At 47.0% G+C, this 25,725-nt stretch overlaps 1 protein-coding gene across 1 annotated transcript in view; it reads left to right on the forward strand.

The window, feature by feature from the left end:
* Positions 1-17,269: 17,269 nt before the first annotated feature.
* The window catches only part of ZNF366 (zinc finger protein 366), a 63,084-nt gene continuing 54,628 nt past the window's right edge, over positions 17,270-25,725 (forward strand). Inside the window, exon 1 of the mRNA XM_046668343.1 lies at positions 17,270-17,402. The gene's annotated coding sequence lies outside the window, so the exon portion shown is untranslated. The remainder of the gene's footprint in view (positions 17,403-25,725) is intronic.

A 25,725-nucleotide genomic window follows, 5' to 3' on the forward strand; every position in this document is an offset into this window, starting at 1 on the left:
ACCCCATCATAGGCTCTCTTACAGATCACATGATAACTCGGCATAACTCATGTGTACGTGTCTCTAGGATGGCTTTCCCTGTTATCTTTTAAAGACTGCCTTACGTTTAAACAACTTGTCCCTTGCCAGGACTCTTTGCCTGCTTGCGGAAGAATGCCCACAGAAGCCTCCCGCAGGCCAGGCTGGGCAGGGAAGGCCAGCCTTCCAGAGCTGCAGTCCTTTAGAAATGCATCCCAGAGGCAAACGCAGACCCCGGGAGCTGCCTGTCCTACGTGCTGGGCTGGGCTTTCAGTGCCTTCTCCTCAGGAAGCTGCCCCTCTGGGCACGTTTTCGCTGCCTGGTAATTGGTTCACCCTGCGGGCAGAAGCAGCCAGCCTCACTCTAAGAGGCAGGAATTTCAAGCAGCTCTCCTGTTGAAGGAATGTTACTAGCCACCCCAGACAGCAGACTAGGGGAGGAGAGGACAAAGCTAACAGAGTAACAAGTCACTCTCTGGGAGCACATGCCCTTCTCAGAACCATGTGTGCAACGTCATGACTGGTTCTTACGTCCATTATCATCACACTGGACAGAACACACTCGTTACTGGCATCTTTCCACCCGCATTGAACAAGGAGGCACTTCCTTCTCTCAACCTTCTCTGCTTCCGCTGCGAGAGTATTACTGGCTTTTTCCGAACGTCAGGCTTCAGCAAGTACACTGAGGGATACCATCCTCATTCACGACGTGTAGCCCCCAAACCTTCCACCTTGACCACAAAGGAAAGGCCAATCGTGATTTATTCTTTGAAGCACACGGCCACTCAGAGGACACTGAGCACAAGGAGGGCTCTGTTGGAAAAGAAGACGGGAGAAGGATTGTTGAGCACAGTCAACATCAACTTCACCCGGACAGCCTTCATTAAACTACTTAGGTATTAACATGTTTTAAAGTATTTGTTAACAATGAACATCATTAATTTCACAACCCACTTGTTCTCAAACCTGGCTGCATGTAGCGATCATCTGGGGACCTTTGGAAATGCTGGTGCCCGGGTCCCTTCTGCAGAGATGCTGGTTGAGTTGGTCTGGACCACAGCCTGGGCAGTGGGATTTTTAAAAGCTTGCAGGTGATTCTAAAAACTGGAAAATTTGAGAACCATTGTCATAGTCCGTCCTAGTTGTGCACATTCCACGTAGAAGGAGACCTAAAATTGTGGTCGCCATTAAAGCCAGTGTCAGCACTTCCAGACTGCCGATAACTGGTGTGTTTATTCTGCTGTACCTGCTATGGTCTACCACGTTCACAAACGAGGTTAAGACTCAGTTTTAGTGTTCAGAATAATCATTTGAGCCCGCCTCACCCCTCCCCAACCTAACCAGCGCTAATTCAGAGAACACCCGACATCCCTCTCTAGACCGCCCCTCATTCTGACCTTGGAACTGTCCAAAAATACCCCTGGAGCCTACTCAGCCCAAAGGGCCAGGCTTGCTTCTAAACATCTCATGGAGAAAGAACTGTGGAACTTCAGCAGGCCTCATCTTTCCCTGCCCTTGCCTCTGTTACTGCCACGACAGGGGTGCCTTTCTGGAAGCAATCAGCAATAGCTTTTCAGCTATTATAAAAACAATAAAGTTACACTTCACCAGGCACCCACTACGTCTACTTACTCACTCTTTCAAATCCCTAACTGAGAGAAAATATGAAAGTTTTTGTTTGTTTGTTTTTGTGGGGTCTTTTGGTTTTGTTTTTTTAGCTGGTTAGATGGAACTTGAGCCAGAAAAGCTTCCTTTTAAAAGTAGCTACTGACTTCTTTCCCTGCCTGGGTCTTAAGTGTCCCCTCTCAACGATCAAACAAGAGGTGAGTAGCCACCTGACATTTTGGGAGGTAAATGGCATTTATGGTCTTAAAAAAAATGTTTACTGCTCATCTCACTGGCCCTTGTTATGCAGAGGTGATCCATAAAGAGTTAAAAATTTGTAGGGATGGAGGTGAAGATGACTTCTGGGAAGAGAGAGATAAGATCTCTTCTATTTTCAAGTTCAATGTGGATCTGATTGAAGTACACCAGCGGGAAGAGACATGGAGGACTCTCTCAGGATAACCCCCAAGGAGGGGTGAGGGCCTGGCTGGTGACCTGGGCTGCAAACCAGGCCTGGATGTCCCTGCGCAGAGAGCTGGTCCAGTGCAGCATGTGGCCAGCGCTTGAGTGCACCCCCAACTCTCCAGGCATAAGGGGCTCAACCAAAATGCTTGTCTTGGGAGCCCCAGCAGAGGGCCCCACCTGGCCCACGTCCAACCCTGAAAGCCCCAGGGAGACGGGCAACCCAGGCCCCAAAGCAGCCTGCCAGAGAACCGTCTAGATCAGCAGCCACTAACCACACACGGCTTTGAGCTCTTGAAATGTGGCTGGTCTGAATAGAGATATGCACTGCAGGTGCAAAATGCACACTGGATTTTGAAGACATATTAAAAAAAGATTATAAAATATCTCAGCAATTTTTACATTGATTACATGTCAAAATGATAATATTTTGCATGTATTAGGTTAAATATATATTATTGAAATTAATTTCATCTTAATGTGGCTACTAAGAAACAATTAAATGACACATGTGGCCCATACTTGTGGCTTGCATTGTATTCCCATGTCCGGCACTGGCCTAGATGTCCCATCCTCGCTGCTGGGCCGTTTGGAAGCAGGTGTTCCCAGCTAGGACGCTTCAGTGTTCAAGTAACAGGAACCTCAACTCAAAGTGGTGTAAAGAATAAAGAAATGTGTCATCTCACAGAGCAACCAGTTCACGGCTGGGAGGCAGGGGTGTTGATACACTGGCTGGGTGGTGGCCTGAGGATCTGGCGCTTCTCCCTTCCCACTCTGCTCTCAAGGTGAATGGATGTACACCTCTGGAAGCCCCAGAGTCACATGCAGACATCTTCAACATCCAAGGAAACACAAGGGGGCTTTTATTAAAGTGAGGAAATCCTTCCCAGAAGTCTCCCCGTCGGCCCCGATCCCATGTCTAATTGGCCAGAACTGGGTCATGTAGCCCATGCTCACCACTCATTGGCTGCGTAACCGGACACTGGATGGCTGGAGCGATCTGGAGGGACACATCTGTTGGGGAGAGAAGAACCAGGACCATGCAGGGAGGCATGGCTATTTTGCACCAAACAACCCCTGAGGTTCTTGGATGGTCCACGGAGAGCGCATGGGTCTTGAAGGCACCACGACACGCCGATATTGCAGCTGAGCTGACTTCGTTTGAAACACAGAAGAGATGGTATTATATTTGTATCCCCAGGTGACTTAATAAATAAATAAGCTTAATAAATACACAAGCAACTTTACACACATAGACAAACAAAGCAAATAAAATCCCAGAGCTCGATGTGGAGAAGCGGAGTGAGCCCCGCGTCCTCCGCAGGGGACCTGGCGCAGCAGCACCTTGCTGTGGTGCCCGTGAAGCTCAGCGAGCCCGTGGAGGCTTCGGCTGGTTGACTTTTCCCACGAAGGTCCAGAGATTTTGAGTGGAGATAGCAGAGCAATCACAGGAATATTTCTCCCTGCTCTACTGCAAAGACAGAAATGGTGATGCAAAAGGGACATAAAACATTAAAAAATCCATGTCATACTAAAGGGTTTAGCCCCCAACTCCAATCTGTGTGGAGGGTTTCTACATGTCACCAAGCAATTCTCTGGACAGCAGCTGGGTGTCCTACAATTCAACTCAGTTCTGACACTGTTTACCTGGAGATGGCGTCACATCCCACAGGGCAAGGGCTCAGTCCTACAAGACTGCGCTCTGTCTGTCCTTTTCAGGCACCAGGTGCAAGTCCAGGTTGTCACCTGTGCTTCTGACCAAACTGCCATAGATCAGAGGTGCCCACCACCCCTCTTCGGGGTTGGCTAATTTGCTAGAGCAGCTCACAGAACTCAGGAAACCAGTGTACTCACCAGATTACTAGTTTACTGTAACAGGGTTTAACTCTGGAATAGCCGGATGGGAGAGCTACAGGACAAGGTCTGGGCAAAGGGCCCTCTCCAGGCACCCCTCTCCCGGGAGCTCTCTGAAGCCAGGCCGTCAGGGTTTTTACGGAAGCTCCATTACCTAGGCATGATTAACTAAAGCCTTTACCATTGGCTATTGATTCAACCTCCAGCCCCTCTCCCCTCCTGGGGGTGACAATCAGGTCCAGTCCTTAGGTGCCATCCAAAAGTCATCTCATTAACATAACAAAAGAACCTTGTGCTCTCGTCACTTAAGAGATTCCAAGAGTTTTAGGAGCTCTGTCAGAAACAGTGAATGAAGCCGAAATATATATGTATTTCTTATTATAAATCACAGTATCACACATACTCATAAATTAAAGAAAAAGTCTCCTTTTAAAGTTAAAAATAGCAAAGGTTCGGAAAGGTAGAGTCACGGGACGTGGAAGATGGGCTCTGTCAAGTTCCTTTGGAAATGGGGGCCGAGCGATCTCCATGCATGGCGGCAGACCAGCTTCCCTGAGTGACATGGGTGCTGGGACAGCAGCTCCAGCCAGAGAAGTGGGACTGAAATAGCTCTACCTGACCACCCAGCGACGGCTAGATGTGTTCCACTTGCCTGGAGAGGCACCGACTAGAACTGGAGTCTGTCTGACTTCAGTCATGACACCACAGTGCTCGCCCTTTCCGGTCCAAGGACTTGCAGCTGCTCAGTTCCTGGGGAGCTCCAGGATTCATGTCACCTCAAGGTCACCTGAGGGATCCGGTTTTTAACTAGGCCTGGGGTCTCCAGATTTATTTGTTTGCTTGTTTGTCTGTCTATTTGATGGTTTGTTTACTAATTATTCACACAAGCTGTGTTAGTTCGTTATAAAACACATACAAAAGACATTTTAAAAGGATGGAAAAAAATGTAATAAACCTTTTTTAAAATAAACATTTTAAGGTTCCTGCAAATTATGATGGCCCCATTCTATCATGAACTGATATCAGCTATCAGCTGAGGTTTGCGTTGATGACCCAGAGTACAAATCTATACTTCAAAAAGCTTGATAGTGTTTAGTATTTCCGGCAGCTTCTTTGCAGATGTGATTAGACTATCGTTTTTACTTTGTGATATGGCTGAAGGAGTAGGGAAATGTCAGTACTGCCATTTTCTTGTTCTTTGCTTGAGCTTGCACTATTAATATTCTATTCAGTTTGTAATTTTCTTGGCAGGGATCTTTTTAAGCCAAGTGTCCAAATTGTCAGCTGGCAACATACAAGCTGTATTATGCCACAAGACACTGAAAGCCAGTGAAGGAATGAGGGTCAACCGTTTCCCGGTGTGAAATTCCCAGTTTTCCCTCAGGTTCCCGCCAGCTCTGTTTGTGACCTGTGACTATCCTACGTATGGACTAAGTGAGGGCACCAGTGTCATGAGGTATATTAAATGTTGATAAATCTAAATAGCTTTGGAAGTTCTGCCCATCCTTCTTTAGAGACCAATGAGTTGCATTTTTCATTTGCCAACTCAAGTCAATCGTTGTTGGAGATCCTGCAAGAAGATGAGCAGTCGTTTAATGGGGTGTCTACTCTACCCTTAACTGTGGCAGCCGCCTGTTAACACACACCATTTCCCTATGCCATCTCACGTGTCTTGCCCTGTAGCCGACAGAGGCTAAGAGAATTCAATTTAAATCTCAGCAGAGGGCGCCCCTTCCTTCTGGGAACATGACAGCCCTTAGCAACAAGAGGCTATCTTAAGACCTGGACCTCTGAGAAGGGGTCATGAGAGCAGTTTCTGTGTCTATAAGGGCTGAATGAGGCTCACTCATTATCCAACCTAATGTCTTCATTTCCTGGGGGAACTTCTGAGAAGTCCGTGGTTAGCTGACCACTACTACAGCACGTGTACTCAGGCCTCGCACCCTCGGCCCAGTACCCTCTAAAATTCCTTGCAGCCCCCCGATGTGCACTTGGCCACTCATAGTCAGGCTGGTCCTTTTCTATTTAATGTAATTACCGATACATTTGAGTTCAAATCTGTCATCTTATTTCATGATTTCGACGTGTCCTACCTCTTGCATGATTCTTTTTCTTTTGTTTCCTGACTTCTTCTGGATTGACTAAGATTTGCTTATCATTATTTTTTCCCCTTTACTATTTTGGAAGATTTACACTAATTATCTCTTCTTCTAGTGGTTAGCTTAAAAACTATGTTTTTGCTATTTATCATTTTATTTTTAACCTTACATTGTTAACATATCCAGATCTAATATAAATGCTAATCTTTATCATTGGCCTACACAATTCGGAAAGATAAGAACACTTTAACCCATTCAGCCACATTCTAACTCATTTGCTGTAGTTGTCAAAATTTTAAATTCTATCTAATTTTTAAGTTCCACAAGACATTGTGTTTTTGCTCTTCATTTTTCCTGCATTTCAGACTTTCTATTTGGATCATTTTAGTTCATCCTGAAACACATCTTTTAGAATTTCCCAAGCTCTCTCATTTTAAAAAAGTCTTTATTCATTTTCATTATTGATACATATATATATATAATATATTTATTTTTAATATATGGCATAGACGCAGTTCAGTTTCCTTGGCTTCCTATGGTTTTACTATGATGTGTGTGGGCGTGCTATATGGATATACTGCATAGAATCTATTAGGCTTCTTGAATCAATGGGTTGATGTCTTTCATTTGTTCTGAATAATCTCAGCTGTTATATCTTAAAACATTGCCTTTGGTTCTCTCCTCTTCAAACACAGAGTCTCCGTCTCTCTTCTTCACACCAAGTGAAGAAGCAAGGTGGTTTTTTGGTCTGTGGCTAATAATGCCAACAGACACTATCTCCAGTGCCCATGGGCCTATTCAAATTATCTATTGTCTCTCCTGGTTCTTGCTCTATGTGTTTGTTTCCCTGTATGACTGGCAATTTTTGATGGTGTGTTGGACATTGTATTTTAAAAATTATCTCTAAAGAATAATTTGAGGTTTAGCATGAGAGTGTCTTCTTCCAGAGAGGATTTTCTTTTGCCTCTGCCAGACACCTGAGGGGCTCCTGTCTGGATCCATCTCAAACCAAGTAAAGGCTGGAGGTTCCCCGGAGCACCTGGACGACACAGAATTAGAAGGACATCCTTTCCAGGCATTGATCTACTCATCAGTCACCTTCCGTGAAGCTGCAAGTCTTTAGGGTCCCAGTTAAAGTGGGGGGTCCATTAGAATCCTCACCTCTGTTGGGTTGTAGGTCTTGCCTGTTACCTCCCATCCAGCCCCAGGCATTTGTCAAGAGAACAGCCCAGTTTTGCAGCTGTTTCTTTAGGACTGGCAAATGGCCTTGGGGCAAAATCAAATTTGAATATCAGTCTTTTTCTCTGGGTCTCCTCTTCTATATTTTGTCTTTGAAACTCCTCATGACCTTGTTAACATTTTGGTGCTTTTAAGAAGGTATTTTTAATATTTTATCCAGTTCTTTAGGTTTCCTTGGCGGGAAAGTTGGTGCAAATTTCCTAGTCATCACTTACTGGGAGTAGACATTACAATTTGTGTATTCATCAGAGGAAAGGAAGTTTTTCATAGTCTTCTATTTCTACTTCATGTTTATGAATTTCTTAGTCTCTGTAAAGCACTTTACATATGACAAGGATGGACTATATCCTACAGAACCAAACTTATTATGTAGCACTTATCAAATCCTTTCAAAGGACCCAATCTGATATGACATGCAATAGTTCATAAGATAATTTTAAGTCATGACTACTTTTGACCTTTGGGATTCAGTATGATAAACTTGTGCCCCACCAACTCATAAAAATATAATGGCAGATCCAGTGATCCATAGATAACATGCATACATAACATCACATCCTACTAGGGGCACTTGCTCTTCCCACTGAATGAAAGCCTCTCCCCTTCTCTTGCGTTTTTCAATGTTTTCTCCACGCTTACCTTCTCAATGAGGCTTTCCCTAAACACACTATTTGAAACTGCAAACTCCCCCTCCTTCCCATGCTTCTTAATCTCCTCCTGTCCTTCTCTTTTCTCCATCATCCTCCACCATCTTACATGCTATATATTATATATCTTGGCTCTATTTATTACTGCCTCTCTGGTCTTGACAAATCTGCTTACCCCCTCAACTCCTTGGTTCCTCTAGATATAAAATAGGACTAAGAAAAGCATCCCACCCTTCTTCATATGGATATTTCATAGATGAGGTGTAGTGATAGATCAGAAAGTGATTCTAAAAAACTGTTTTTTAAAAAATGAACCAATGAAAATTATGATATCTAAAAAAACTTACGGATTGAGCTTGACAAGAGAATAGAGGGAACAGGAGAAAAAAATCAGTGAACTTCAAAATAGTTCAATAGAAATGACCCAATATGAAGAACAGAGAAGAGAGATTGAAAAAAATGAGCAGACCCTCAGGGAACTGTGGACAATATCCAAAGGTCTAATATATGTGCAATTGGAGTTGCTGAAGGAGAAGAGAGAAAATGGGGCAGTAAAGAATATTTGAAAAAAAGAATAGATGAAAATTTTACAAATTTGGAGAAAGGGATAAATATACACATTTAGGAAGCAGAGTAAACTTCACACAGAACAGATTTAAACACACACACACACACATGCACACCTAGGCATGTCAGAGTCAAACTGCTAACAACCAAAATTAAGGAGAAAAATCTTGAAAGAACCCAAAGGTTGTGCCACAGATTTGTTCCACACCAAGTAAAATACTGCAGCCAAAATTTGCTGAACTTCAAGTTCTGGGGGGAAATTTTCACTGGAGAAGAAATCACAGCTTTTCACCACGTGGCACATCCCGTGTCAAGGAGCTCACGGACGGCGAGTGTCAGGTAAGATGGCCCCGGTGGCTGGAGAGGAGATTAGCGGCTCCCCATTTCCATTTTGGTTGGGCAAGAGTCTGGAGGAGGCAGGATGCTCTGGCCTCTCTGGAAGACAGAAAGATTTTGACACAAATAACCCTAGAATCAGGGAAAGAGAGAAGTGAGATGCTCATGGTAAACTTGAGAACAGCCGGAGCAGAGAGCGGAGCGCTGCTTGAAGCCAGGGGAATTTCTGAAGTGGAATTAGAGGAAAGGAATTGGGGGGATGGGGAAGACCCAGAAGATGCTGGTTGTTTGACAGCATTTGTTTCCCGGGCATGATTTTCTTCCTTTCTCTCCCGGTTCAGCCAGCGTCTTCTCAGGGCAGGCAGGTCTCCTGAGCGAGTGCTTTGAAAAGCAAGAAGACGATTCTTCCCTTCCCTCTCACAAATACCCCGTGCTGGAGGGAGCTGTAGAAAAAGCAGCTTTCCAGAGCAGAGTTGTGGCCTCCTTTTGGCAAATGTGGCCTCTGTAGTTCACGGAGGCTGCTTTTAATGATTGGAAACAAATAAGAACCCTCCCCACTCAGCCCCACATATAAACCCAAAGTTTGCGGCTTGTTGTAATTATATTTTCCACACTAGACTGGAAATAAGGTTCTGGTGTTTTTGTTTGTGAGGTAAGCCCCTTTTCCTCTTTTTGTTCCCCTTCCCTGCCCACCCACCCCAGCCCTCCCCACCTTTGTGCTTCAGGATCAGTGGCCTGAGGGATGGAGCAGAGGCACGGTCCAAGAAGCGGCTGGAGGCTGGAGGCGAGGGCCGCACCACGTCGTCGTAGGCCAGGGCTGCACACCGGGAAGGGACGGTGCCACCCCAGCAGCATCGCAGCAAGTCTCCTGGCCGTCTGCAGCTCTTCCTGTAACCAGAGGCCTTTTCCTGTGTTTGAACTCGCCACCAATGGCTGTCCTACCAAAGGTAAACAGTGGCAGTCTAAGCAAACTAGTCTTTCCAAAAGAAAGCTTTTAACTTTTCTTTTGGAGGAGGCAGGAGAGGGTTGTTTGAGGACTGGGTGGAGGAGGAGTGGGAGGAGGTGAGACCAGAGGAAACCCAAGTGACCCTGGCCCTGCCCTGCCTGGTTTTTCTTTCTTTTCTTTTCTTCTCTTTGTTCTTTCCCCTCCCTCATTATTTTTGGCTGGCCCCTCTGTGCAGGCCGCCTTCTCGGCACTGACAGCTGCTTCGAACGCCAGTCACTCAGCTCATCTGCCCAGCTGCGCGCCTCTGCTCACATCACTCTGAGGCCTCTGGTTTGTCGGCTTCAAAGCACCTCACAAGTGGGGCCTTGCCTCCCTCAGGGTGTGTGTTAAAGGAAGGCAAAGCCTGGCGAGACTCGTGACACCTCTGGAATTCAGGCTGTATCTCATTTCGCAGAAGAAATCAGGACAAAGAGGAGCCTACTGTCTACCCCAGGGCCGTGTGAGCAGGAAGTGGAAGGACAGGGGCCAGGTCTGCCCGTGTGTAGTCTGAAGAGGGTCTCCCTCATCCTTGCATTTAAAACTGTTTTTCTCAAGGAGTCAGCCTCCTCAAAGGTGCCTCGGCGATGGTGACAGTTGAGAGGGCAAAGGGAAGGGAAGGGGAAAGAGGATGTCCCGTGGATGGAACTCCACCCCCCAGATGGGGCCTCTTCTTTTCCGTCTCATTTGTTCACCTGTTCATCCAACAACGTGTGTTGAGTAACTTGCAAGGTGACCTCCAGACACTGGCGAGACCACCACAAACAGGCGAAGTCGGGGTTCCCCTGAAAATTATGTTCTGTGCTCCGTATTAGTTCCCAAGTAAGACTATTTTTTGGTAACAGGGTTCTGGTAACACCTTTTCATTTTTAAAAAAATAAAATCTTTCCAATACCTAGCTTTTGAAGCATTAACTGGTACTCCTCAAGCACACACACCAAGTGGAGACTTTGCCACTACACAAAGCCACTTAGCTGCTGATCTTCCAACGCCTGGTCATTTAAAATCTGTCAAGAAAAGACACCCACGAAGAGAACTTTTCCAGACAGCATCACCTCCACTCGCTGACAAAGGTGGGAAAGAAACAAACCGATGGTATAGATGGCGAGCTGAACTCTTACAGTGTTACAACCACACCGGGGGCACCAGCACATTCTCCTTGTGGGTGTCCTGTAGAGGCTGGGACAGGTGTGTGAACACTCTAAAGCTGACCCTCTTGCTTGGCGGAGGGTGGGGGTGGGTGGAGCAGTTAGCAGCCTTGCTGAGTTTCAGAGTCGAACTTTGCCACCTACAAGTATTCCCACCTGGGATTTTTGGTTTGGAAAGTTAAAGCCAAAAGTCATAATTTAGCAGCTTCCCCAGTGCTACGTGCATTAATTATCTTTTGGGGTATAACAAATTACCCCAAAACTTAGTGGCTTAAAAAAATGGTATTTATTATTTCCCAGTTTCTGTGGGTCAACAGGTCAGGAACAGCTTAGCTGAGGGGTTTGGCTCAGGCTCTCTCATGAGGTTGCCTCTGAGGGGACCATGAACCAGCCACCACAGATCAAGGCTCAGTGCTGTTTGCCCAGGATTGTGTTAGTCCTGGGTCTGGTATAACCTAAGAATGGATGTGAGAGCCATGAAAAAAAAAAATGATATGGAACTATTAGCCAACTTTGCCAAGGACGAGAGACTCTAATCACATTTAATTTAATGTATTAAAATAAAAGTTGTTTCTTGTCCCTTGTGCTACAGACACACATGATGTTAGGATGCACGGAGAGAGCCTGTAAGCAGAAGAGAAGAGCTTTATGCCACTCTGGAGAAAGACCATGAAGAGATGAGCTCTACTGAATTACGCAAGTGAACCTGGAGGAGAATGCCCACTCACCTCTGGTCTGATCATAAATCTACAGTTGCTTTTTAATATAACTTTTGACATCCCTCACCTCAAAAATGCCCACCTGCTTATATCAGATATTTGGAGCTCAGAATGTATTTTCCTGTAGAAACAACAAGTTCCTAAGTCATTATGTCCACAGGCCTGTCCTTAAGACCCACGATATGCTGTAACTAAATGATACCACCACCAATCCACCAAGTCTAGCTGACTTGCCTTAGCAAACTGTCAGCCTGGGTTCTCAGGTGATGCCTGGAGTACATTCCCCAGTGCTAGGAGTTCAAATGCTGAGTCCTGCTCCATCCCTTATCTACCCCTGAGCCAGCTTTGAGGATGCTGCCAGCCTTTCAGTAACAGCCCTGGGAGTGTGCTGGAGGAAGGGGAACTCTGTAGGGTGAATGTTAAGAGATTTAGGCATGGGGATGCACCTTAGGACAGTGACAGTAAGACAAGCAGGCCAGGAGGGTGGAGTGGAGCAAAGGCAGGTAAGTCCTCACCTTTGGAGGCTCTGAAAGGTGGAGATGGGGGTAGGGACGTGGAAGGTGTTGCCATTCAAAAGTAAGAATCTCATAAGCCAGCTGTTTGTGTGCCAGGCACTGTGTTCATTCTCCAACAGACCTTTGTCATACAACATATCAGTGCAGCTCTCAAACCTTATCATCCCATGGCCTCTGCAGCACTGACACGTCCACCTGCACCTCCCCAGAGCCCCACTGGCATGACCAAATTTAGACCAGACTTTACAGCTCTTCGTTGCTTCTACGCTGGCCCCTCCACAATCCATTCTTTGTGCACTGACCAAAATAGGCTTTCTGATAACTCCAGTCTGATCGTGTCCCTCCCTGTGTAAAGTCTTGAATGATTTCCCGTCCATCTTAGGATCAAGTTCAGAATCCCAACTCAGACCCGCCAGGCTGCCCCTTGTTTGGGCTGCCGCCTGCCCATCTTTGCCCGGCGCCTGCCTGCGCCTTCTTCAGGACTCATTTTCTTAGGAAGACCTTCCCTGACCTTGTGTGCAGATTTGGTACCTGACTGCAAGCTCTCCTAACTCCCAGATTTCCTCTTCAGAGCACTGGCCGAAGCTGTTATTGTTTAGACCTTCGGGTTTGGCTTGGTCAATGTGTCTCCTTGCCCAGGCAGAAAAATCCAGAGCACATTAACCACGCCCAGCATAGGGTCTCCCGTCTGTAAGACACGGTCACATGGTCATGAAATGCTGGCAGGACGAGCCTCTGGGCCATACGTGGTTAGCTCTTACGTTATAACACGTGTTGTTCTCCACTTTTAGGGAGCATTCATTGAGTTCTGATTATGTGACAGCCAGTGTTTGTTTAAACGGCAGGGCAGGTTAGCTTCATGGTTAAAAATGAGGGATCTGAGCCCAAATTCCCTGGGTTTGGAATCTTACTAGTCACATGGTATTGGGGAAGTACTATGATTTCTCTGTGCCTCAGTTTCCCCATCTATATCAAAAGAGGAGGAGGTAAAGGATAGTCATAGCAATGACTTCACAGGGCCACTGTGCCGGTTTAGTGGGTCATGACACTAGAGTGTCAAGAAGAGGGCCTGCGCCTGATGAGTATTTCAGAGACGTCACTCTTCTCCTTCACTCCTAATCCTATGAAAAATAGTGTTATGGTCTTATCCCCACCTGTCAAATGAGGAAACTAGATGCACGAAACAGACTTTCTTTAATATGTTGTTTAAATAAATACTTCGTATCATCTTTTTATACTTAAAAAACTGAAAAGGAAGAAAGAAATGAATGTTCTCATGTTTTGAGAGTGGGGACTTGGGGGACAATGGGGCTTGGCAAGATGACGGGAATAAATCAAAGAAACAGAGAAAGTTTCAGAGTTCCAGGCCCAGGACTCGGCCATCGATTCCGCACGGCAGCATGATGACACTGAGCCTGTCCGTGAGAAGCCCAGAGGTGGGAGGAGAGGCCCGATTTCCACAGACTCTGGAAGGGAGAGGAGAGCCGATGGGGCACGACTCAGAGCGGGGGGCCCAGCATCTCCGGGTTGTGGCAGGAAGCGGGAACCATGGATCCCAAGCTGTTCCGAAGCTCCTCCGGAACTCTCCAAGGGCATCGCCGACTCCTCAGACGACATCCATTTGAATTAAACAGATCTGTGCCAGACGTCCCATGTGCGAGAATGCTGGTGCCAAAAGAAACCGAACACAAGGCTTGTGAGTTGCTGGAGTGGACAGTCTTGTTGGAGAGAGGTGAGTCCTGCATCAGACTTTTAAAAAGACATCTGGCGGGGACACGAATATACCTGGCAGCCCATGCAAAACGCCCCAGAACTAGAAACAACCCCAATGCCCATCTTCAGTAACGCAGATCTCCACGTGGAGGTCGGGTCCCAGCAAGGAGGGGCAAGGCGCCACCACCACGCTCGACAATAGGGGTGGACCTCACAAATACAACGCTGCCGAGGCAAAGAAACCCCAAACAAGAAGTACAACCTGATGCTGTTTGTTGTGTAAACTCCGTGTCTATGTCAGGTGTCACACAACGTGTGGGAGGGGAGGTGCTAGCTGGAGGGCCACAGCGGGTCTTCTGTTGTGTTTCTGTTACTCAGCTGTGTTCATTTTGCCAAAGTTCACTGAGGAGTACACTAATATTTTTGTGCGCTGTTCAGAACATGTGTGATATTTCAATCCACCCCTCCCTTGCCCACCCCTCACAATCAGGGGTCAAGTTAGTCCTGGGGTGAACAGATAGCCCTGGAGTTCTGGATAATCAGAAGCTGGAGAAGTGTCCATCAGGAGGCTTCAGAAGGCCAGGTTGAGTGGAGCTCATATTTCTGTGGTGCTGGTTCTGAGTTTTGGGTCACTCCTTTGGTCTCACCGAAGTTTACACCTTGGTTGTTCTCCTTGTCCCTGAACCAGCCCAGGGTCTTGCAGCCCTCTCTCTCTGCTCAAATGATCCTCATAATATCCAATGCGGGGCTCACCTGCGGGGTCAGAGGCATGCCCTACTCCACTTCCACGCACGCGCTTCCTCAGGTGTCCGCAGCACAAACGTCCATTCCCTCACCTCCAGTCAGACCCGAATCAGCCAGGGGACAGGTGGAGAGCCAGCTCCACCGCCTGAGCAGCCTGACGGGAAACCGCTCCCAGGAACCTAATGGAGGACTCAGGAGTGTCGGCTTCTAGACGCCCGGGGTGGGGGGGATTCTACAAGTCGTAGAGGAGACTTTTCCTATGATTGGCAGAGCGGGGAGAGGCCGCTGCCTGCGCTATGAGTCTCACAGGCAGGTCACAACGAGGCCTGTGACAGGCCAGGCCGTGAATCCCCTGTGAAAACTGGGCTGACACCGCTAAGACCCGCGCTGCTCCACAGCAATTTGAAAACATTAGAAATTGCCTTCTAGTTTTTCCAGAGGTGATGTGGGCAGGTCCCCAGTGGATGCCACTCCATCACATCAAAGCCGGCAGCTCGGATGGCACATGTCCCCGTGCAGGCTGCCTGTGGGCGGGTCCACCGCCCGGAGAAAACAAAGGGGCTCAACGTGACAGTCCCCACATTCTGCGGACTTAAAAGGGAAATCCTTTGGATTCTGCCTGGGCTCCTGGGGCTCAGCCCTGGCCTGGCCCTGAGGCTGTAGGAGGAAGTGAAAACATGGAAAGGCCAGCATGTGGCTGCCACTGGTTCTTCGGGTGAGCAGGGACCCTTGCAGTCCTGCCAGGACTCTGCAGCCTGAGCTGCTCTGTCCCTTTGCCTCCCCTGTTGCCCTTGCCCACTCATGCCACAGAAGCCCAGCCCAGCCGCTCCTTTCCCCTCCTCCCTCCCACCTGCTTCCACTCCTCATTGTGCATTTCGGCAGGGTGCTTCCTCAACCTCACAGTCACTCAAAGGGGCGCCCCCAAATTGCTGCCCCTTTAAAAGAGTTGCTATTCCTCCCCCATTCCATTCTCTCAGGCTCCTCTCTTGCTTTCTTAGATTTTCGTCTTCATTTTCCTCCCCATTTCTACAAAGGCAGGATATGGAGGAGGCCAGCAGAGGGCAAAGAGCCCTGGAGCTGAATCTGGAGACAGAGGAGCACTTGGGTTTTGCCACTGAGATGTGTGACTTTGGGCAAACCACTCAGACTCTTCATGAGCATCAGTTGTCTCACCTGTAGACGGGGTGAGGTCTCCCGCGCCAGGAGCCTGCGTGCTGTGCTGGTGTTGGTGTCAATGGGAGCGCCAAGAATGGACTCTGCCCTGGCTCTTGCAAACCTACTGGATGACGACGTCATTATGCTCCCTCTGAGCACACACGCACATATTCAGATAGATGGTAGATAGACAGATGATAGATAACACTGAGGGAAGAAAACTGTTTGGGATTAAAGAAGCACCTTACAGACCACAGGACCCAGTGGCAGTCCTACAGAGAACTGAGTCAGAACCACTCTTGCCCCGAATTCTCTTTAATTGCTCCTTGTGATCAGGTGTAACTCTCCACCCCATTTTTCACTATTGAGTGAAATAAGGAAGTACCTTAAGGCTGGTTTCTCTTTTGCTGCCGCAAAGGTCCACATAACTGCTGGTTCCTGTTCGTGGTGAAAATGGTCTTAACCAGATGAATGAAGGACACAAGACACACAGCACAAGCCAGAGAATTTGAAACCAAGTTTATTCCGAAGTGCAACTGACCCGAATGGAGTGCACGCCTGCCCATGAGCTCCCAGCCCCCTAACCCGGTAAAGGAGATGGCCCTATTTTCTCTCTCCTTCTGCTCAGCCTCCCCATCCCTTTTCAGAAACTGTGGCTCGCTTATCTAAGACCTATGCTGCTTCACAGTATTTTGAAAACAACTTAGAAATCGCCTTCCAGTTTTTCCAGAGGTGACTAAATCCAAGAAGGATTAGGAATGTGCAGGGAGAAGACAACAAAAACCACAGTTCTCAGACAGCTATGTCCAGCAGCAGTGTGACAAGTCGCTTTTTTTTCATTTTCATCCCTCAGCAAAGATGGCAGCTGGACACGGTCCGTTGCGTAAAGCTCAGTGACCAGGACGTGAGTCTGCTGTTGGATCCTGGGAGAACCAAGGCTCTAGACTCAGGCTGGGGACTGGCAGCCACACTCGGGTCAGAGAGCCTGGCAGAGGCTGAGGTCCCGGCCGGCTGCGCCAACGGCTCCCAGGCTGCGGGTCTGCCTCAGTTAGCGCAGCAGACACACTTTCCTTTGCTCAGAATCGACGTGACATGATTTGTTCCCTTTTGGCTGCGTCAGTGCTGCAAACCAGATACGGGAGGCCGCAAGCTCAGGAGAGCCTTTCTGAGCACTATTTGTTTGGACAGGACAGGCCAGTAAGCCTTTTTCTCTCCTTAGAGCTCCCAGGCCAGAGAGCATATTTGAAGAATTCTCTTTTCAAAGATTTTTTTTTTTTTGCCCCTTCCAACATTTTGTTTAAGAGAAAATGAGATGTCTATCTTCTGTTTCCTTATTTTTTTTCAGGAAAGCAAAGGGTTGTTGACTTCCTCCCTCTCCCCTCCCTTCCTTCCTTCTTCCCGAAGGTACTCATCTGAGAAAAAGAGAACGAAGTATTGTTCCTGTTCTCTTTCTTAAGTCATTTGAAACACTGTCCCTGCGAGTTCTTTAAGTTCCCTGCAATCTGTACCCAAGAGAAAGAGGGAGAGAGAGGGAGAGACAGAGAGAGCAGGGGACCAGGTAAAGCACTGGGCTGCTGCAGCCACTCAGACTCAGGAGCTGGTAAGTTACCACGCAATCGTTTCTACTTCCATTTCAGTGTCCCCGGGATGGATACGGTCGTGGGCATCTTCAACAGAAAAGACTTAACTGGGCGTACTCCTTAACCAAAGGGTACGACTGATGGATGGCCCACAATTTAAGCTTATACATTTTTTTCTTCTTAAAGAGAATACCGAGGCTTTGCAGAGCCGAGGCTGGCATAACTGGAAATAGAATTGTGTTGGGGCTAAGGAGGACATTGTGTTAAATCTGAATTTTGGCACAGATGACGTGGCCAGGTTAGCCAGGAGCCACTGGAGTGTGTGATGTGTCTCGCCGGAGAGCTCTCTCCTCCTCAGTGCTGTGTCCTGGGAACCTTCGCAGGGTGTCTGCTGAGAACTGCGGTTTGCTCCGGGGTTTTTGTTACGCGCTGCCTAGATTGAGGTGCCCTTCTCTTGTTCTTTTCTTTCCATTCAGCACCCCCAAAAGAGTGATGTTAATTGATGACTGTTATTCTGCATCACTGAGGTAGGAGGAGAAAAAGAAGGGACTCTCGTTTGAATCGCTCTGTGTGGGGGTGCTTAGGTGTTCAGGTTCCACATGTGGGTTGAATGCAAATTTATTATCCACTGTCGGTGGAAGATGTCATCTGACACACAAAAGAAGGCAAAGATTTTGGGGCATATAGCCTTGGTTTTGGAAAACAACATTTGACTAGAAGGGGACAATTGAGGCTGATCGCTTGTGTCAGTAGGAGTGAAAAACTTAGTTATAAGTGCAACCGAAAAATCTCCACATGGTGCTGGGTTTCCAAGCACCAAATAGAACACAGCCAACTACTTGAGCTTGCACACATCATGACTAGTTTTTAAAAGTCTGCCTTGCTTCAGATTTGTCAAAAAGGATAATGTTACCAGGAACTCGTCACGGCAAGCCACGAGGGAGCAAAGATAACATTGTCAAAAATAGGCCAGCAAAGTCGCCCGGAAAGACTGTGTATATTTACTAATATTAATAGTTTAATTCAGAGATGCATGGAATAGGTGATAGACATCAATGATACAGTTTTTTTAATATTCTTTTGTATGAAAGTTACTGACTGAAGTCACCTGGGATGTGAAGAGTGTGATAAAAATAGCTAGGCTCTCATTTACAAATTAATTTGGCCAGACTATGTATTAACCACAATCAAGTAATTACTCTTTATTCAAAACTGAGCCGTCATCTTAATAAGAGTGAGAAAGTATGATAGAACTGGACTATTACATAGGTTTTGTTCCATTAGTTAGACTTCTTTTTTCTTCTCCTTTTTTCAAGAGACCTTCCTTAGGAGCAGTATAAAATGAGCAACGTAAAAGAGGTGTTAAGAGTGTTTGCTTGCTTGAGGATGCAAAATTATTCTAACAACAGCTGACAGTGGTTCCCACCTCCCCACCACCTCCCCTTGCACCCCATTCCATAGATCTTAGTCAAAAGGTAGCTGGGCTGACCAACTTGGGCATTCGCATCTTTTATCAGCAATTGTGACCCCAGCAGAAAACTTAGGGCTGAGATTTGACTCACTTCTTTCAGTTTCATTTTTCCTTGAAAATGTTTTTAATTTTGTGCCCGATTAACACATCATAGAACGCTCTCTAGTTTTGGTTATTGGTAAAAGCATCAGATGCAGCACAATATGAACAGACGACAGAAGAGTCACACTGAGGAAGGACGAGTGAGGCGAAGGTGGGTGCGCTCATAGCACCAACACCCCCATTTCTAGCGAGCGTGCTCACCACAGCCCGAGATTCGGGGCCTGGAGACATGCTTTCCTTGAGAAGAAAAAAATATATATTCAATATTTCCACTGAGGTTTTTAAGTCATGGCCATGAGAATATTTGCTGGATACTGGGGAAAAAAATGTCAGCTACCTAAAGACAAAGCCACTGACGAGGTTAGTCCAGTTGCTGCCCATCTGTCTTCGCTCAACTCCAAGGAGTGAGTTGGCATTTGTGGAAACTTCCAGGGCGTGATTTTTCTTTGGGGTCATCAGAGATTCTTTCGTGATATCATCAGGGGAACTCCAGCTTGGAATGATCCAGAATTTGACACACAGATGTCACGAATTAATTTGTACGGAAACTGTACATATAACGAAATTACAAATTTGTTGTGTAAACGTTAAATTCTGTGGGGCTATGTCCTGGAGGTCCATGTGCCGGGACGGGAATCAAGTTCGGGCAGGCAGAGCGGCAAAAGCACAGGCTTTGTTGTAATACAAATTTGGGTTGAATTTCAGCTTTGTTACTCCTGACTAATTCCACAGACCAGGAGATTAACTTTTCTAAGCCTCAGTTTCCCCAGATGTAAAATTGCATCAATATCATGGAGTTGTTGTGCGGATTAAAGATTATTTATGAAAAGCCATTAACGTAATGTGTGGCAAGTAGTAGGAGCCAAAAATGTCAGTTGTAATTTTTTTGAGTCCTGTATTAATACGTAAGGGTAATGTGTTTTTTGAATGTAGAGAACAGAATACATCTCCCATAACTTGTGCCAGTAGTCTTGATCAGTACCATGCCAAAGGTTTATCAGAACAAAATTATTCCTCATAGCTTTGGAGTTGGGCACACGTTGAGTGAAGATGTCCTGAACCCCAAATTCTTGCAAAATAAAGGAAGGTAGAGTCTGATGTTTCAATGTTCATCGCTGCTGATGGCAGACACACCAGATTCAGCCTCATTGCAGTGCCAGCGGTGTCCAGTGGAGCCCGATGCCGGGGAAAGTTTGCCTGGGGACAGCAGGTCAAACTTGGATGAAGGAGGAAAGAGACTGCAGTCACAATGCACACGCTCCCTTCCCCCTCACCCACTTCCCCCAGCTCTCAGCTCTGTGCTTTGGTGACCTTTTCCCTGGCCATGGAGGGCTGGGGACACTTTTTTTGGAGACCATTGTGGCAGTTCCATGACTCAGCCAGACAGAAAAGAACTTGAAGTGACATGTTCTCCCCTCACCGAGGGCTGAGTGCACTCAGGGATCCCTCGCCTCAAACAGTTTAGTAGCGAGCCACTCACCCTCACACGGAGAATGGGAACACCATTACTACCCCGTGTGTGGGGGAGTCTGTGTGGGGGTGTGTGTGTGGCTGATCTTATGGCTAGTTTTCTCTCATCCTAAACTTTGAAACCTACATACTGGTTAGTTTGTCAAGTAATAATGACAGTTTAATTTAGGTCTTTGGTAAACTTCCCTCTCCACATTCCAAAAGCAAAACACAACTGCAACAACAACCAAAAATCTGCTCCCAGTAACCCAAAGCTTTGAGGTTCTTTTGTTAGAACGAGAGGCTCTGACACAGTAGAGACTCGTCTGGACAACTTCACCTTCGGAGAGCAAACTGAAGCGGAGTTGTTCTACACGAATGTGTGACAGCTGTCCTCTAACGTGGCTTAGTGCGGGAGAACAAGACCAGACGGGGAGTCACAGCACTTCTGTTCTGCGCCGGTCCAACCTCCGCCACCCTCTTTGTGTGACTTGATAGGTTTCTTTACTTGCTTGGACCTCAGTTTTCTCGTCTGTAAAGAATGGGCTTGGACGAAATCAATGATCCTCAAGGTGGTCTGTGTGTGTCTCGCAATTCACCTGAGGGCTGGCTTACACTGTCCGGCCTGCCCACTGCACCAGATAATCGGTGAGATTCTGATGCTGACAGCGTGTGACTCTCTCAAACGGATGGCCAGTATCCTGCTCTGTCTTCTTTAGGATTGCATTGACATTAAATATAAATGCATGTTCTACCAACCATGCTTTTAAGTGGAATTCTCACTCAGCATTGGATGTTCTTTCTAGAAATTAGTTTTGAATATTTCAATTGTTCTTCTAGAAGCTATTAGTGTTATGGAGAAAGGCATATGCTAGCCAGGCAAGCAAGCCGAGGTGTCTGATCAATGTTCTATAACCGTATATAAATCATAGAAAGATAGATAACTTAGATCTAGAAATATTATAATTCTGTATAAATAGTACTTTCTGATTTCCGCATTTCTAACTTATTTGTGTCTTATAGTAAGCACACATTCTTTCTTTACTCGAGGAGAACACAGATACTAAATTTTTCTGTTCCTTTTTAAAAAATATTGGTAGATTTAACCTCATGAGGATTTTTGGGTTTGTTTTGGTTTGACCTTTTTACAACGTGTGCTGTGCTGAGCCTATTTTAGAAGTTAGAGCCTTGTCCTAAGTTAATGGTGGCACAGAAAGGCAGAAGATTGATCACAGTGTTTGAAAATCCAGCACTCACAAGATGTGTTAAATCTGCCTTCATTAAAGGAAAGATGTGTAACTTGTAGAAAAAGTTGCTCTGATTTTCCCGATTTAGTTTCTACCTACATCATTCCATTCTTCTCTCATCTGTTTATATGGCTGATGAAGCCGAGCAGCAATGGACATAGGTTCCCAGCTAACAGGAGCAGAGAAACGACCATTTTGACGTGCACTCCCAGAAACAGCTAGTCTAATGAAGCCTGTTCTTTCAGACTATTCGAATACCAGACACATTTAGATAAAGCAATGACAGTTAGATAAAGGAATATGTCCTCCTCAGAAGTTACGTGTCATATACAAGCTCACTAGAGAGTAAGCCCCACGAGGACGGGGACTTTGTTTTGTTCACTGCTATATGCCCAGGGCGTAGAATAGCACGTGGCATATAAAAGGTGTGCAATAACTATGTGTTAGACAGATGACAATAAGTAAGTGGGCTGTAGAGTTAAATATGTTATCTTTATATATTGCCAAATGCTGAAGTTATAAGTAAAAAAGTTAGTCAAAATTTGGGGGGACGATGCCAAACTGCCAGCTTAACATATTTGCTACCCTATCCCCCTGAATTTACTGGAATTACGCGCTTGTTCCACTGGTATGTGCTTGGGGCTGCTACCTGTATATCAACCTGTCATCTTGGCAGGGACCCCACCCACTTGCTCGTGGGCGATAAACGTTTATCAAATATACAGAAAAGACTGTTGGTTGCATTTTATTTTCCATTTGTTTTCTGGGCAGATGATAGGTTAGCAAATTGTTTTTGGCGAGAGAGAGAACGGTCATTTGTTTTTCCCTGACTAAAAGAGCTGTGAGCCAGGATTCAGCCTTGTAGGAAACGCTGCGTGCTCTCTGGTTTTTTATGGGCAGGGCTGTAAATCCAAGTTAAAGAGATGCCACTCGGGCTGAGTTTACACAAACACCACTGGTGAATTCAGGGGGGAAATGTGTTATCCCTGTGGAGCACAATACACTTTCCTTTACAGAATGAGGCGACGGAGACAGCCAAAATGAACAAATACTAGATCAAGGCAGTTTTGCACTTATTTGACCAATTTAAAGTGGTAAATATAAATGTAAATATAATAACAAGTTGGGATTAGATGACGCTTATTAACAACATTGGGGTCCAAGGTTTCTGTTATTTGTGGTAGAAACTGAAAAAGCTCTCTCTGTTCACGTTGATAAAGTCCCTCTTTTTCGTGCCAAGTGCCAGGGCACGCAGAGGCAATTTTGACCCATTCTCCTGTTTTCTTTTGATATTTTAGAGACCCACTTTGACCCCATTCCATAGTGGCCATTGATATTAAATTGGAGAATGAGATAACACAAGAGCACTGCCATCACCAATGGTAACACTTACGGAGGAGTCATTACCATGGTTGGGACTGGCTAAGAACTTTAAATGCATTATTTCACTTAACCATCCCATTCTAAGAAGTGGGTGCTTTATTCCCCCCATTTTAAAATAAAGAAAGGCAAACACCTTGTTTAACAGGTAAACTAGAGAAAGTAAGTGATTTGCTCAAGGTTGTTAAATTGATGTTGCTTGTTTTTAGGTTTCTCATTAAGGAGGAAGAGTCATCTGTAGTTAACCATTTTTTAAAAATTAAGTAACCCTTAAGGCACTGTTCCCAAATGCAGTCCAAGAACCAAGAGCACGGCATCACTGGGAGCTGTTAGAAATGCAGCTGTTAGAAATGCAGGAGCCGCCGACCTCCTGAGTCAGAATCAGCCTTGTCACAAGATCTGCACGTGGTTCAGGTGCACGTTCAGTGTGAGCAGTGCTGCCTTAAGGTTTTGACCTGTTGGCTACAGATGGATGTCAGAGTGTAGGTCCCTGATCCAAGGAGTTACAAAGCCGTTTATTAACTCTGACTTTGTCCGAGACAACACAACTCCCTCTGAGGCAGTGGTGTGATGGACAAGTCTCAATTCTACTCATCTCTGAGCATCATTAGGCATGAATTTGGTGGTCTCAGCCAGCAAGTTAGCTCCATCCCAAGGGATCCTGGTGATGTCTGAGAGGCAAGGTCCGGGTACCGTTTTTCAAGTGTGTGCTGAGCAACAACCATCAGACTCCCCGGGTCCCACGAATCTGGGGAGGGGCAGAGGCTCTGCCCATCACACAAGATTCAGGCCCCGGTAAGGAAGTCGGTGGGAAGAAGGGCGTGACAAGTATTTTGGGAACACCACCCCAAAAAGATATTCAGCTTTTTCAGCAGCTTGAGAAACTATGTAAAAACAACAGCGCGGGAGAGCGCCGCAGAGTCCTCCGGGGGAGAAGAGGGACTGGACTGGCTTGTCCTCCGAAGCCTGGAGCGCTGCCGGCCTGCGTCTCCCGCGGGGAGAGGGGAGGGCCCGGGTCCCCAGCATCGCATCGCCGCCTCCCGCACAGGAGCCTGCGCGGGGACGCGCTGTTCTCTCTTGGAACAGAAATCGACAGGGGGCTATTGTTGGACGGGCGGGGAAAGGAAGCCGGACCGGAAGAGAGCGAGGGACGACCGGAAGAGAGCGAGGGAGGACCGGAAGCGCCTCTTGTCGGCTCCAGCCGGGCCCAGCCATGGACGGAGTGGGGCTTCTGCGCCTACGCGCGGCTGCTTGCGGGGGAGGGCGAGCAGCGGGGGGCCTGGCGTGGTCCCTGTGCCGGGCAGCGGCCCGCGCGATCCTCGCAGTTTCCTGCCCGCGCCGTGGGCTGCCTGCCCTCGGCCCGCCCAGGGACCTTCTCAGTAGCAGAAGGTGCGAAGAGCGGCCTTCCAGCATCCCCCTGAGACCTGTGCTTGCTGAACGCGTTTAAGGTGCTGAGGACGGGGTTCGTGAAGACAGGGAGCCTGCACCGCCGGGCCCTGGAGCAGGCGGGAGCGGGGAAGGTCCGCGCGGTGTTGGTGTCCAGAGCTTGCCGGCCTCTGCAGGGACTGGGCACCCGGCCCTTCCCAGCGTCGTCTCTGGACGCTCAGGACGTCCGCGCCTCGCCCAGCACGCAGCCCCTCCGGCCCGCGGTCCCCCGTCCCTGCCTCGGGGTCCCCAGGGGTCTCCGGGCCGCAGCCTGGGCCCCGGTCTGACCCCGGAGCTGGAGGAGGAGTGGAGGGCCCAACCGATGCCACTTCGCTCTGTAGAGGACAGTCCCCTGTGATGTGCCTCCCCCACCTCTGAGTGCCGACAGCCCCCTCTCCCCTGTGGCCTGCCTTGGCTCCCTGCACCCCTCTGAGCCGCCTAGGACAGGATTTCGGCGTCACATGTCTAATGTGTGAAGCTGGGGAGGACGTCGGACCGAGAGCAAATCCCACCCCAGAAGGATGACAACATAAAGTGCCTGATTTGTTTGCTGTTCAACTAATATGAGATTATTGGCAGGGGGTGTTGGTTTACTTAGTGAAGTGCTCTCTCGTCTGTACGTGGCACATGTGCCTTTCACACGTGTGTAGAAATACACAGACACAGCCTATCCAAATTCATTGGCTCTTCCGGAAGGAAATCGTGGTTAGCACCAAATTGTTTATTTGACTCAAGAATGTAGTATCTGATCTGTACTTCCAGACAGGTTTGCTGTCCTAATTACATTGTTCTTACAGACGTTAGACAGAGTTTGAATTTTGTTAGCTAGTGGCAGTGGAGTAGAAGGTGAGAGAAGATCCAGGTGTTGTTGCACGCAGTTCATAAAGTGCTTCATTCATTGCATGTTGCTTTGAGAATGTAAGTAACCAGGAGAGAGGGCTGAGCTTGGAGTCAGCGTAGAGGTTTGAGTGTGCTTACTGACACATGAATCGATGCACATTAGCAAACCCAGTGCACGTGGCAATTGAGTAGTGATAAAGATAGCATTGCATATCAGAACAGAAAGTTGGATTATGTAGTGAATGATGTTGGGATAACTAGGTAGCTATTTGGGAAAAAAATAAACATATCCCTACTTTATTTCTTAAGTTAAAATAAATTCCATATAGATCAAAAATCTTAAATGTTAAAAATGGAAACATAAAAATACTAGAACAAATGGGAGATTTACTTTTTTAAATCTCAGTGTAGGGATAGTCTTTCTAGTTT

This window comes from Equus quagga, chromosome 7 (genome assembly GCF_021613505.1).
Source record: "Equus quagga isolate Etosha38 chromosome 7, UCLA_HA_Equagga_1.0, whole genome shotgun sequence".
NCBI lineage: Eukaryota > Metazoa > Chordata > Mammalia > Perissodactyla > Equidae > Equus > Equus quagga.